The 12,456-nt window shown below is 53.3% G+C and overlaps 1 long non-coding RNA gene across 1 annotated transcript; it reads right to left on the bottom strand.

Moving 5' to 3' along the window:
• Positions 1 to 1,577: 1,577 nt before the first annotated feature.
• LOC147584015 (uncharacterized) lies at positions 1,578 to 10,183 on the bottom strand. The gene is made up of 3 exons (XR_015240497.1): positions 6,447 to 10,183; positions 5,983 to 6,228; positions 1,578 to 5,730 (listed from the first exon to the last, which is right to left on the bottom strand). It is a non-coding gene; the product is annotated as an uncharacterized LOC147584015 (long non-coding RNA).
• Positions 10,184 to 12,456: the final 2,273 nt, after the last annotated feature.

The following is a 12,456-nucleotide window of genomic DNA, read 5'->3' on the forward strand; positions in this document are numbered from 1 at the left end:
GAAGACCTGGAGGAAGTTTGAATGCATGTTATCAGGTGAGGGAAGCCAGTCTGAAAGGCTCCTTACTATATGATTCCAAGTGTACAACATTCTGGAAAAGGCAAACTATGGAGACGGTAACAAGATGAGCGGCTGCCAGGGAGGGGGGTGAGTGGGTGCAGCACACAGGATTTTCCGGGCCGTGGAAATCCTCTGTACGGTACCATAACGATAGAGACCTATCGTTGGGCATCTGCCCAAACCCGTAGACCGCGGAGCACCAGGAGTGAGCTCTAGGGTACGTCGTGGGGCTCATCAGCTGTCTCAGCTGTCACCCTCTGGCTGGATGCTGACAACGGGGAGAGTGGTGTGTGTGTGTGTGTGTGTGTGTGTGTGTGTGTGTGCAGGCGTGTATGGAATCACGTCCTCATGATGCCGGCCACGCGGGTGTGAGTAAACCAGCCCCTGCTGGTGAACAGGCTCTGGTGTTTGTCTCTCATCTCAAAAGATGTGCAGCCCCTCAAATTGTTTTGGTCTGATGCGCTGCCCCACGAGGGCCCTACAGTTCCGACGAAGAGAACTGGGCACAGAAACACGAACTCAGCCTTTGTCGAGGTGATAGCACGTGACCATACATTTCATCTCAAGGGAACGACCAGAACGCATGTTCTGTTTCCGGGGATAAATGCACATTGGAACAGCCAGACGCAAGCGGGGTTTTCTGAATATTCTTTAGAGCGGACTCAGGGTCAGCAGAGTTGGACGTGGTTGTCCGGCCCTGTCTGGTCGCCTCAATGCTGGCCCTCTGGCCGTCCCAGCAAGGACTATGAAAGTAGCCAGTTAGATCTGACCCCACCCTGAGATCTTGGGGCTCTGTTCCTGTCCCTGCCACAACACGGTATGGGGGTCATCCTCTGGGTCACTCTCGGCTTTGCCTTCAGCCCCAGAAGCTGTCCCTCCGTGTTGACTACCACCACTGGGCCCCCGAGTGTCCAGAGAAAAGGTGAAAAATGATCTAATTCTATAATTAGCAAAGCATTAAGGGGACGTACTTTTCTGTCTCATTTTTGCCCGAGAGCCTCCGGCATCTTGTTCTAGCACCTAATCAAGAGACCATGCCGTGTGCCCAAACTGGATCATTCCCTCTTCAATAACTAGATTCCTAATGTTCAGACAGAGGGCTTCTTCTCATTAGAGAAAACACTTTTCCTGTCCCCATGCTGATTCGGACTCCTTGGGTTGCCTTTATCCTTCTCCATACCCCGCGGTTATGTCTTTTTAAAATAGCCATGGGAAGCTTGGCTTTCAATCAGATTGTTAACTGTCTTCGGGGGGCCCACCCAAATGGTTTAATTAATAACTACAAGCTTGTTACAAGTATCATTAATTAACGCGTTGGATAAAATAAACCACGCAAGTGACAGGAATGTTTGAACAAAGTTGCTCTGGGCAGAGACCAGCAAAAACACGCCTCACGAGGGGTTCGGAACCGTGCTCTGCGCACCCGTGGAGAGGAGGCAGATGGCCTCATCTGGATTCAGTTTTGGGAGACAAAGAAGATTTTTCCAATTAAAGTCACTTAAAAACAGACTTCACAATGAGGGAGACCAAGCATTTAAAAAAAAAAAAAAATCCCTGACATTTGTAAGGTGTGGGTTTGGAAAATACCTGCTTTCTCTTCCTTGCAGGGGAGTGGGTTTGGGGAAAGTCCGATTGGAAAAGCCCAATCGGATGCACATCAGCTGATGGCGACTTTGACCTTATGACTCGGAACCGTCTGTCCTGCTGAAATGCACATCCAAGGCCCTGGTCCCTGCGTGCAACCCGAATGATTTGGCGTTCCACCTAACTCCGTCGGCTTCCGTATTTTTCATGTTCAGAGAAAGAGGTTTTGGTTGATTGGTGTTTGTGATGAGTAAGCAAGAGAAAAGGGGACGTAGAGACAGCTCTGGAAGTGTGCAATCACCTGGCATGATGAGCTCTGCGGCGGTTGGGCGGGGCTGTGATTTTGCTCCGAAAATGACTTTAGCTACAAGTTGCTCATTCAACTTAACGATTAGCTGTTATGTCCTGGCAATCACTGGCATACTTACCAGTTCTTGTAACATGGGAACACTTAGCTTTACAAATGTTTTTCAGATGTAGTGAGACTTTCATGTGTCCTCAATTTCACAATTAATGGAGGAGTATGTAAAGTAATCATCTGAGTTTCCTATTGCTGTTTCCATACTTTGAGGCCTCTAATTTTTTTCAAGTCTTAAACATTTCCAAAGCTCCTTGAAAACACACGTAAGCCTGAGGCTCTTTATCTTGGCGGCTAAAGAATACAAGGGGTCAGACTCTCGGGAAAATTCTGAGTCTTATGCAGAATTAGTTCTCCTTGATGGTCAAAGTACATTCTCACTGGAACGTCCCGAGGTGGGTGCAGAAGTATAATTAACCCCCTTTTCTAGGTTCTAGGTTCTAGGTTCTAGCTCCCGGAATGGTGACTTAACAAACATGTACTCTCTCTGAGAGTCCTTCCACGATGGGTCCAAGGGGACAGGTTTCTCTGCTGCACGTGCTCACTCAGGGACCCAGGTTCTGTCACCTTGCTGTTTTGCCGTCGCTTAGGGTATCGCTGTCATCTGTGTGGTTGCAGTTCACAGGCAGGTGGAGGGCCGGGCGGGACATGGGCTCGATGACTTAAGGCCCAGAGGCAGTGGTGGTGCCTGTCGCCCCCCACCCACATTCCAGCGCTGATGCGTCTGGTCACACGACCACGACAAACTGCACAGGAGGTCGGACAGGGGAGGAATCTCCCGCGGAGCAGCCAGGAGCTCGACCAGCACTCGGTCCCGTGGAAGAAGTGGGAGGTGGGGGGGTGGGGATACTGCGGATGTCCCCCGTCCCGTGCCAGCTCTCCCAGACTCCTCCACGCGTCACCCCAGCCACCACGGTTCAGGAATGAGAACATCCCTGTCCTTGTGGGAAGTCCATGCTTCCTCATTCTGCTTTCGCTTTACAGGCAGGATTTGTCGAGCTGGCCCAGAACGTCTTCTAACGCTGAAGAGTAAGGAGGTGACGTCTGTGACTCACAAAACAGCCCCGTGCACCTGCTAGGGAAGACAGACTTTTTTCCTCCGACATAACAAATTAGAACCCATCTGGGAGTTGAGAAGCCCGAGCTAAGGTTTCCTGGATCTGTTTGCACACGGGGCAATGATGACAAGCAAAGAAAACGATATGTTTAAAGAACCCTTCTGTGTCGAGTAGAAGGAAAGCTTAAGAATTCTTACACATTTCACTCTGGTATAGGATGGTGATGTGTAAGGATCTGAAAATAATTTAACCCATTCACAGTACTTCTATTTTTTTTTTAATTTTTTAAAATCTGTGCTGTTAGCACAGAGCCCGATGCAGGGCTCGAACCCACAAACCATGAGATCAGGACCTGAGCCGAAGTCAGACACTCAACCGACTGAGCCACCCAGGCCCCTATCCACAGTACTCCTAAGTGCCGGGCACGGTTCTAAGACCTGAGAAATGATAGTTTCTCTAATCCTTACAATGCTATTTTGAAATAAGGACTGTTGTACCCATTTGAGGGATGTGGACACGGAGGCAGAGAGGGAGACGGAACTTGCCCCCCGTCACACAGCCAGTAAGCGGTGGATCTAGGATTTGAAGTTAGACAATCTGGCTCCAGAGTCTGTGCCCACGGGCCAGCAACCTTTCTCAGGAACATCAGCTGGTACATATGTTAGGCTCCGCGGGTTGTGCCGCCTGTCACAGCTACTCAGCTCTGTGGCCGAAGGGCAAAGCAGCCACAGAGAATGTGGAAGCGAGTTAAGTGTGGCCGTGTTCCAGTAAGACTTTGCGGACACCGAACTTCAAATTTCATGTAATTTTCACGTGTCACAAAATAGTCTTCTTTTATTTTTTTTACTCAACTATTTAAAAACGTAACAGCCGTTCTTGGCTCGCAGGCTGTTTGCTGGCCCCTGGTCTTTGCAAGTAACCTTGACGCCCCATGGATTCTTGAAACTGTGAGTTCTTTCCTGAGCCTGACTACACTGGGCGGTCCGAGAAGAGCCTCCTGTGCCCTGGAGACCCGCCCCCTTCACCGAGAGGAGGAAGGCGCTCCTATGTCCTTAGAACTTGGTAGAAGGAGAAGGTGAAGTGTCCCTGTAACCACGCGTCATGTGGCCAATGAGGATGTGGTCATGTGGCCAGTGAGGACCGGGGCTGGGACCTACTGATGGACGGGCAGGCAGGATTTGGGTTGGCAATCAGAGCACTCACAGGAGCTTAGAGAAATGGGGAAATGAAGAAAGGAGAAAAAAGGGCGGGTGTATGGTGCAGAAGGATGAGAGGCACAGACACGGAGCGTCGTCTCTGCAATTTCCCATCCAAAGAACTCAGTCAGGCAGCCTCTCGGGCAGCGAGCGCTCAGAGAACACATTCCACAAAGCCCGTCCTCATCTGGGTCTTCCTTCAGTTTGGTGACAGCCTGGTGGACAGCCAGGCTGCTTGGGACAGGCCGGGACTGACCTAGATACTGGGGGCGCGCAGGCCTGGCGGCCGTCCCAACTGCTTCCCACCGTGGGTCAGATGGCACCAGAGGGACCTGAGTCTTCTCCGGGTGCCCAGCCTGCAGCCCCGGGGTGTTCTGGCCGCCTCCGGAGCTCCCTTTGGGGCCTTCTCGGTTCGGGCCCTGGCTCCCCTCTGTGTTAATTTCCAAGTGCCACGTGTTGGGGGCGGGACTTCCCGTAACAGAAGTAGCTTTGGGGACAGGAAGTCCAGGCCACAGTGTCTTGAGGGCTCTAGGGAAGAATGCACCTCCTGATTGCAAAGATCAACGGTGATGATGATGTTGATGATGGTGACGTTCTCACTCATACCAGCCACCCCCTGTCCTCACAGAGGCACGAAGAAGATTACCGCCCTGGAAATCTGTGTCCTAGCACTGCATTATTAATTATTACGACTCCCCTGGTCTGTTTTTGAGGCGGCTGCTATCATCATGGTTCCTTGTGTACGGACATTAAGAGATGTCACGGATGTTTGAGCTAAAAATTAGTCACGTAGAGCGGGCAACAGCTCTTTCGAGTTCTAGGGGTGTAACTGGGGAGAGGGGTCTACAATCATTATTCCCCTGTTCCTCACAGAGAAATCGAGACCCAGAGAATTCAGACTTGCCCAAGTTCTCGCGGTGAGTCAGAGCTAGAAACATCTCGAGCCTCGAACCTCAGTTGCCACAACTATCCCCTTGCAAATGTTTTTAAAACGGGGGTTCACGCTTGGCTCACACACCCCACATTTTTCCAGTGAGAGGCTTACAAACTACCATGGGTTAGTTTCACTTGGTCAAGCGGTCAACGCAGGGAGAAGACTCCAGACAGAGCGCCCACCCCCTACTCCATAAGGTGAGCCAAGGTTGAAGGAGCGGGGCCTTTTGCTGGGGGGCCTGCTTCAGGGACACTCTTTCTTCCTGTGAGTGTTTTCTGGGGCTGTGGGACAGGACGCCTCTTCCCCCACTGTGTCTTTCTCTTGAACCTTGACACGACTTTGCAGTTTATAGGCTGGGAAGTGTCAACTTTTTAAGAGAGCTTGAAGGAAAAAAAAAAAAAAAATCCATGCTTCAGCATGGGAGGTGCTAAAAATAAGGGCTTCTTAGTTTCCAGAAGAGCAGATAAATGAACAAACAGGCCATAAGCAAATGTGGTTATTTCTGCCGGGAGTTTTCTTTCTCTCAACGGTCCCCTGGAGCTGTAAGATGCAAATACAGATTGATAGATTTTTGTTATTAATTCAGAAGCCATTTCTTGGACCCCCAACTATGTGCAAGGCGACGGGCCCCGCAGCCAAATTTCTGAGAGGTTGGAGGTGCTCCCAGGGACGTTAGGAGGGAAGAGAGGTCAGGGCCATTCTGAGAGGCCCATCGTCTGTCTCAGAAAATTCCCAAGGTCCCCGGCGGTCATAGCCACAGTGCCCCATTTTGGTCGCCGAATGGATGCATACCTGGGAATTGAGACTGTGCCTGTTCAGGTGGGGACAGGGCAGTGGGACTCGATATGAGGCAGGGTGGTGCAGGTGGCAGGCCTAAGGAAGTTTCCGTCCCATCCTCCTGGCACAGGGGTAAATGCCAGCCTTATGTCAAGTGCGTCCGTCCCCAGGACCCTGCTCAAGCGTGTCCAAGGCCAACAGCATCGGCTTCCCCTGGGAGCTTGCAGACCTCCTGAATCTGTCTGCCTTCTCACCGGCTCCCTGGGGGAAGGGGGTCGTGTGAGCATTAACACCTCGTGGGTCTTGCTCTAGACTCCACAGGCGTGGTGTCCCCCTGTGACCCCACACTTCCGCCTCCTTTTGGAAAGCGGGTCTCCCAAGCACAGCTCTTTCAAGAAGATCTGCTTTCTCTCATGCCCAATTTGCCCAGGACATGGGGGGGGGGGGGTGGTGGGTGGGCATCTTCTTTGCTTCCAGACCTTCCACTGCTTTCTTCAGACACCACAGCTCTCATGAAACCCATCGAGGTATCAGGCCTGGGTCTTGTCAGACTGTGAGCGGTCTGGGATTGGCCTGTCGATCCTTCAGAGTCATGGACACTGCCAGGTGGCTCGGGGCTCCTGGGGCTCCTGGGTCAGGGACAGAGGGCTTCGTTATAGTAGAACAAGCATCATAATCTTTGCCTTAAAATATAGCATAGGAGCGCCTGGGGGGTCAGTCGGTTGAGCGTTGAACTCTGGGTTTCAGCTCAGGTCACGATCTCACAGTTGGTGAGTTCGAGCCCTGTGTTGTGGGACCTGCTGGGGAATTCTCTCTCTCCTGCTGTCTCTCTCTCTGCCCCTTCGGTGTTAGGCGTGCTCTCCCTTTTTCTCTCAAAATAAATACACTGAAAAAAAATGAAAAATATGTAGTGTATTAAAAATAAATAAATTAATTAAATTAAATATAGTGTATTGGTAGGAAACTTGAGGTATAGTAAGGCCGACAGATTGGAAAGATGGGTTGTTACCCACATTTCCCAAGGGGAGGGAGGTGCCTCGCCATGGGGGCCACTTGGGGAAGCACCAGGGTAGGTCGGTGGCAAATATTTACCATCTTCACAGAAGTTTCCTGTCTCCCGACCCTGGGCTGTGAAGGTAGGGAGGAAGCAGGAGGGAATCTGCTTCTCCCCGCCCTAGCCTGGACGGTACCTACGAGACTCTGTTCCCGTTCCCCGAGCCCCATGCGCCCACAGGGCTGCTGGGAAATGTAGTGCCCGGCTGGGAAGCGCCTTCTCTGTAACAGCCCTGCTCCACGGGTGTGAGCTTTGGAGCTAACCCTCTCCGTCACATCTCTGGTCCTTCCTCCAGGACTCAGTGGACCGTCTGTCCGTTCTGAGGCCTCAGAGCTAGCTGCATGGGCTTCAGACAAATCAGGCCCACGTCTGGCTTTCAGATTCAAGAACCAGAAGCTCAGCGCAGTGAAGGCTGCCGAAAGGGCCCTCAGGAGTGCAGGGCATGGGGTGTGGCCGGAGGGGACAAGCAGGTGGCCAGGAAGTCCTGTTTTCCATCCTGGAGGAAACTGATCCCCAGCTGAGCTTTCCCTCGACAGCTGTGTGGTCTGTTGCCAAAATATTCCGTCTCCTAATTCAGCAACATGGGGCTCTGCTTGGAAAGCTTTGTTTAACGGATATAGGATTTTGGCCTGGGATGACGGAAAGTTCTGGAGAGGGACGGTGGGGGTGGGGATTCCAAAACAGTGTGAATGGACTTAATGCCACTGAATGAACTGTATACTTAAAAGTGGTTAAAGGGATAAATTTTATGTTATGTGTATTTTACCATAATTAAGGATAAAAACGAGGGGTGCCTGGGGGGGCTCAGTCAGTTAAGCATCCAACTCTTTCTTGACTCTGGCTCAGGTCATGATCCCAGGGTCATAGGGTCGTGCCCCAAGTTTGGTTCTGTGATGGTGTCTGCTTGGAATTCCCTCTCTCTCTCTGCTCCACCCCCCCCCATTTGTGCTCGCTCTCTCTCTCTCTCAAAAAATAAAAATAAAAACAAACAAAACAAAAACTCTTAAAAGACAGACCTTTGCAATTGCTTCTGTAATTTGCTATAATAGTCCCTCATATCAAAGCCTTTCTGGTATATTAAAGACCTGCTCCAAAGGGAAAAAAATAAAAGAAGCCAGTGTCATTTCCTGGACCTTTTAATACCATCAGCATTGCATACCTTTCTTACCCATAAATTCTGGAAAGTTTTAGGTGGCACATGGGAATTCCTGGAATGAGAGTTTTGGGAGGGGTAATCTGGATCCCGAATCAAACCAGATTGAGAGCCAGAGCCCTCACAGGGTGTGGAGGCAAAGTTGGGGGTCATGGGACCATGATGCTCGCAGTGTAGGAAGGGATGAGGCTTTGCAGGGGGTTGAATAGTTTCCCCTCAACACTTAAGCCCGCCTGGAACCTGTGAATGGGAACTTATTTGGAAATAAGGTCTTTGATTCAATCGATCAGATGGATCTCGATTGAAAATCACATCCTTGGGGCGCCTGGGTGGCTCAGCCGGTTGAGCGGCCAACTTCGGCTCAGGTCACGATCTCGCGGTCCGTGAGTTCGAGCCCCGCGTCGGGCTCTGTGCTGACAGCTCAGAGCCTGGAGCCTGTTTCAGATTCTGTGTCTCCCTCTCTCTGACCCTCCTCCGTTCATGCTCTCTCTCTCTCTCTCTCTCTGTCTCAAAAATAAATAAACGTTAAAAAAATAAATAAATAAAATCACAGCCTTGTGAGAGGAAAGAACGCAGAGGGACAGGTAAAGATGGGGGCAGAGTTCCGAGTGACGCAGCCGTGAGCCAAGGAACACCTGGAGCCACGAGGAGCTGGAAAAGGCAGGCGGGATCCTCCCCGGCCCTCAGAGGGAGCACCCCTGCCGACACCTTACATGTGGACCCCTGGCTCCGGAACTGCAAGGCGGGACACATTCCTGCTGTTTGAAGCGCCCGGTGTGGGGTCATCTTCGAGGACAGCCCAAGGAGACTGATACAGGCCTTCGGCAAAGGTGTGGGCTGCGGGCCAGGAAGGGGGTGGGCGTGGGGGAACGGGAAGGAACGTCGGGCTCTCGATGCCGGGTCAGGGATCCTAGCCTCGCCGGTTGTGCAGAAGAGAGAACTTACGGGTTCCCAGGCTGAAACAGCCAGTGAGGGTCGGCTCCGGAAGCGGCTGGATCTGGTCATTCAGAAAAAGTCAAACAAACCTTCCTTTCCCCATCTCTGGGCTCAGCTTGAGATTTTGGTGGGCTCGGGGGCCTCTCTGGGGTGGCTTTGGGAACCTGCCCGTCCAGACGGAGAAGAGCAAGCAGGGAAGTGGGGCCGCCTGAGTGGCGGGACCCGGGTCCCACGCTCACTCTTGGACTGACACGGGGACAGGCGGCCTCCTGACGGCAAATCGGGGTGTTGTCACCAGAGAGAAGCAGGCCAGGAGGCGAACAGGCAGAAGCGAGGGAAGCACGTGACCAGGAAGTACTCCACACCTCTGCCTCCGTGTCCCTCCAGACTCAGCTCTTTCGCCACCGAGTGTCGCTCTGAATGCTCAGCAGTGACATCAGCAGAAGGATCCAGCTGTGAAGAAGCACCGTTCCGGATGCGCTGTCTCCTGCCGACCTCGGGGGTCCACCCGGAGGGCCCGCTCGCAGCCCGATGCCCTGACTCGGGGGGCCAGGACTGTCCACTGGATGGAAATGTAGTGACTCCCCTGGCTTCTCAGAGAGCAATCCAGATGGTCAGCGCTGACTATTCACATGTTAAAATTTCCCAAGCGAACCTGACTGGGGGGAACAGCGTAATTGGAGTGAAAAGATGCTGTGCAGGAGAAAACGTGTCCTTTTACCTTTGGAAAGCTCTTCCTCAGGGTCAGGAGAGCTTCCTGGGGCCTGTGCTGACTCCTTCTGACGACACAGCCCCTCAGCGTCTGTCAGAGGGCTCTAAGGCCCATCAATCCCAGGGGATAAGCCAGGGATTATGTCTAGAGGATAAGGACATCGGTGCCCTGGGTCACCTAGCTGGAAATAGGCTCTAAATTGGGGGTGGTGGGGCGCCTGAGTGGCTCATTCGGTTAAACGACCGACTTCGGCTCAGGTCATGATCTCGCCGTTCTTGGGTTCGAGCCCCGCGTCGGCCTCTGTGCTGACATCTTGGAGCCTGGAGCCCGCTTCGGATTCTGTGTCTCCCTCGCTCTCTGTCCCTCCCCCACTCTCACTCTCTTTCTCTCTCTCAAAAATAAAAATTAAAGTAAATAAATAAATAATCAATCAATCAATCGGGGGTGGGTAGGTGGGGATGGAATGAAGCAAACCAGACGGATAAATGGAGCTGCAGGGGTATTTTTTTCTGCTCAGGGGGCCTCTCAGCCATCTCAGTGGCCAGCCCCTAGCGTTCCCCCGGAGCTGGGCAGGTGCCCAGGGCAGACAGTCACCCTTGAGCTGAGAGGCAGAGAAAGGGTGTGAGGAAATGACAGGAGAAGACTAGGAGAAGGCGAGAGAAGGAAGAGGAAGTAGGGGGAGGGGAGGAGATGTACACAATACAAGTACGTCCTTGGAAGTGTTTACCAGATGCCAAACACGGTCCTAAGTGCTTCACGGGCCCCCGGTGACTCCTCCCGAGGAGCCCGTGATGCAAGAGCCATGATCTCCCCCTTCTTAAGGATGCAGAGACAGAGGCAGTTTACAGCCTGACAGTCATGAACATCCGCTGAAACGCAGGTTCACGAACACGGAGTTCAAAAGCCACGCATGGAGTTCGGATGTTCCCGCCACAGTACTTGCTACATATGTCCCACGATTGTGAAAGGCACTGGACCCCAGTGCTGCAAGCGTCCCTCCGGGATGCTCATGGCTCAGGAAGGGGAAACACAGGCGCAAGTTAGTGCGGGGCCGTGGGATGATGCTGTCGCTGGGTGCGGACGCCGAAACACCGGGAGGAAACCGAGGGCCTGGAACTTCCCAGCAGCCACAAGCCAAGGAACGCCAAGATGGCCAGCGCCTTCGGAGGGCTCCAAGTGCGGGACGTCGGGCCCAGTGGGGGGCAGTGGTGGACATGGAGTAAAACTGCGGGGCAGGGCCTGTGGATGCCAACTCCAGGGGAGTGACCCTGTCCCCCAGCATGGCACACAATAAGACGCTTCAAGATGGGAATGCGTGAGGACTTTTTCAGTCGCAAAGGACAGAAACCAAATCCACGTGTGGGCCGGTGCCATGGGACAGGTACCCCTGAGTGGAGGCTGCCATGAGGGAGTACCTTGGTGTGACAGTACCTATTAACATCATACCAGTTTACAGGACCCTGTATAGAAGGACCAGAGACAGAGAGAGAGAGAGAGAGACTCTATTTCCCGGCTTCAGTATAAAAAGCCCCAGGGAAGGACTCTGATTGGTCTAGTTTCAGTCACGTGACAAAACGCTGGACCAATCACTGTGGCCAGGAGAACCGAGGACACGGGCAGGCCTGAGTCATGTGACCACCATGGGACCTGGTCCTGAGCTGGGTGCAGGGAAGCTGGTGAGTGTGCCCCCCCCTCCCGGGAGACCTTTTCTGGAGGAAAGGGATGAAATGCCTACAGATAGACAACAGGCGTTCGTGGCGGGCAGGCCGGACCCAGATGGGTTTTAGAGCTCGCTGGGCAGGTGGCCGGGGGGAGGCTGGGTCTGCCGCTCGCTGGGTGTGGGCGGTGGAGAGAAACGCCCCATAGAATAACGACCCAAGCCAGGGTTTAGAATGTTAACTGAAACTCAAAATAGATAACCGTCGGGAAGATAACCCAAAAGAATGCCACTTTGCCACCGAACCACATCCTTGAGAGCCACAGAGCCCATGCCCTTCCGCCAGGAGAGCCAGGACCAGGCCTTGAACGGAGCGAGCTGTTGTGTTGGTGAGAAGGGACCCACCCTAGTGGTGTCCAGACCAGTGCTTGCCTCACTGCAGCGTGCCCGAGGATGTCCTGGGGATCAGGTTGAAATGCAAATTCTGATTCGGGAGGTCTGGGGCAGGGACCGAGACTCTGATTTTCCAGCAAGCTCCCGGGGGACGGTGACGCCATTGTTCCCACACCCCACTTGAGCCGTGAGGTCTTAGAGTATGGAGTCACCAACTGGATGAACGTTGGATGAAGCTGGGGGGGGGGGGATGCCTGTCACGGAAGCCACCGAGGCCGCCAGCTCAGGTGGTCGCCCTTGGCCACGCAGAGTTGGAAGTGCGGGAGGCAGGCCGGTGGATGGGCCTTCCCTGAGCTGGCGAGTGCCGCGTGCTCTGGGCCACTGAGATGCCCTCTGGACACAGGGAGCCTCCGCAGAGAGCTAGAAGGGAAGGCGGGTAGGATCTGCTCTTGTCCTTGGATTAGAGCCTGAGGACCTCAGCGGAGGGGGCCCCCTCAGGGCGCCTGTGGCGGGGGGGGGGGGGGGGGGGGGGGAAAGGGAGGGGCCCGTGTGCCCCAGCTGGTCTCTGTCAGCAATTCCTGGTT

Source organism: Puma concolor, chromosome A1 (assembly GCF_028749965.1).
Source record: "Puma concolor isolate L17-30 chromosome A1, mPumCon1.1.hap2, whole genome shotgun sequence".
Lineage (NCBI taxonomy): Eukaryota > Metazoa > Chordata > Mammalia > Carnivora > Felidae > Puma > Puma concolor.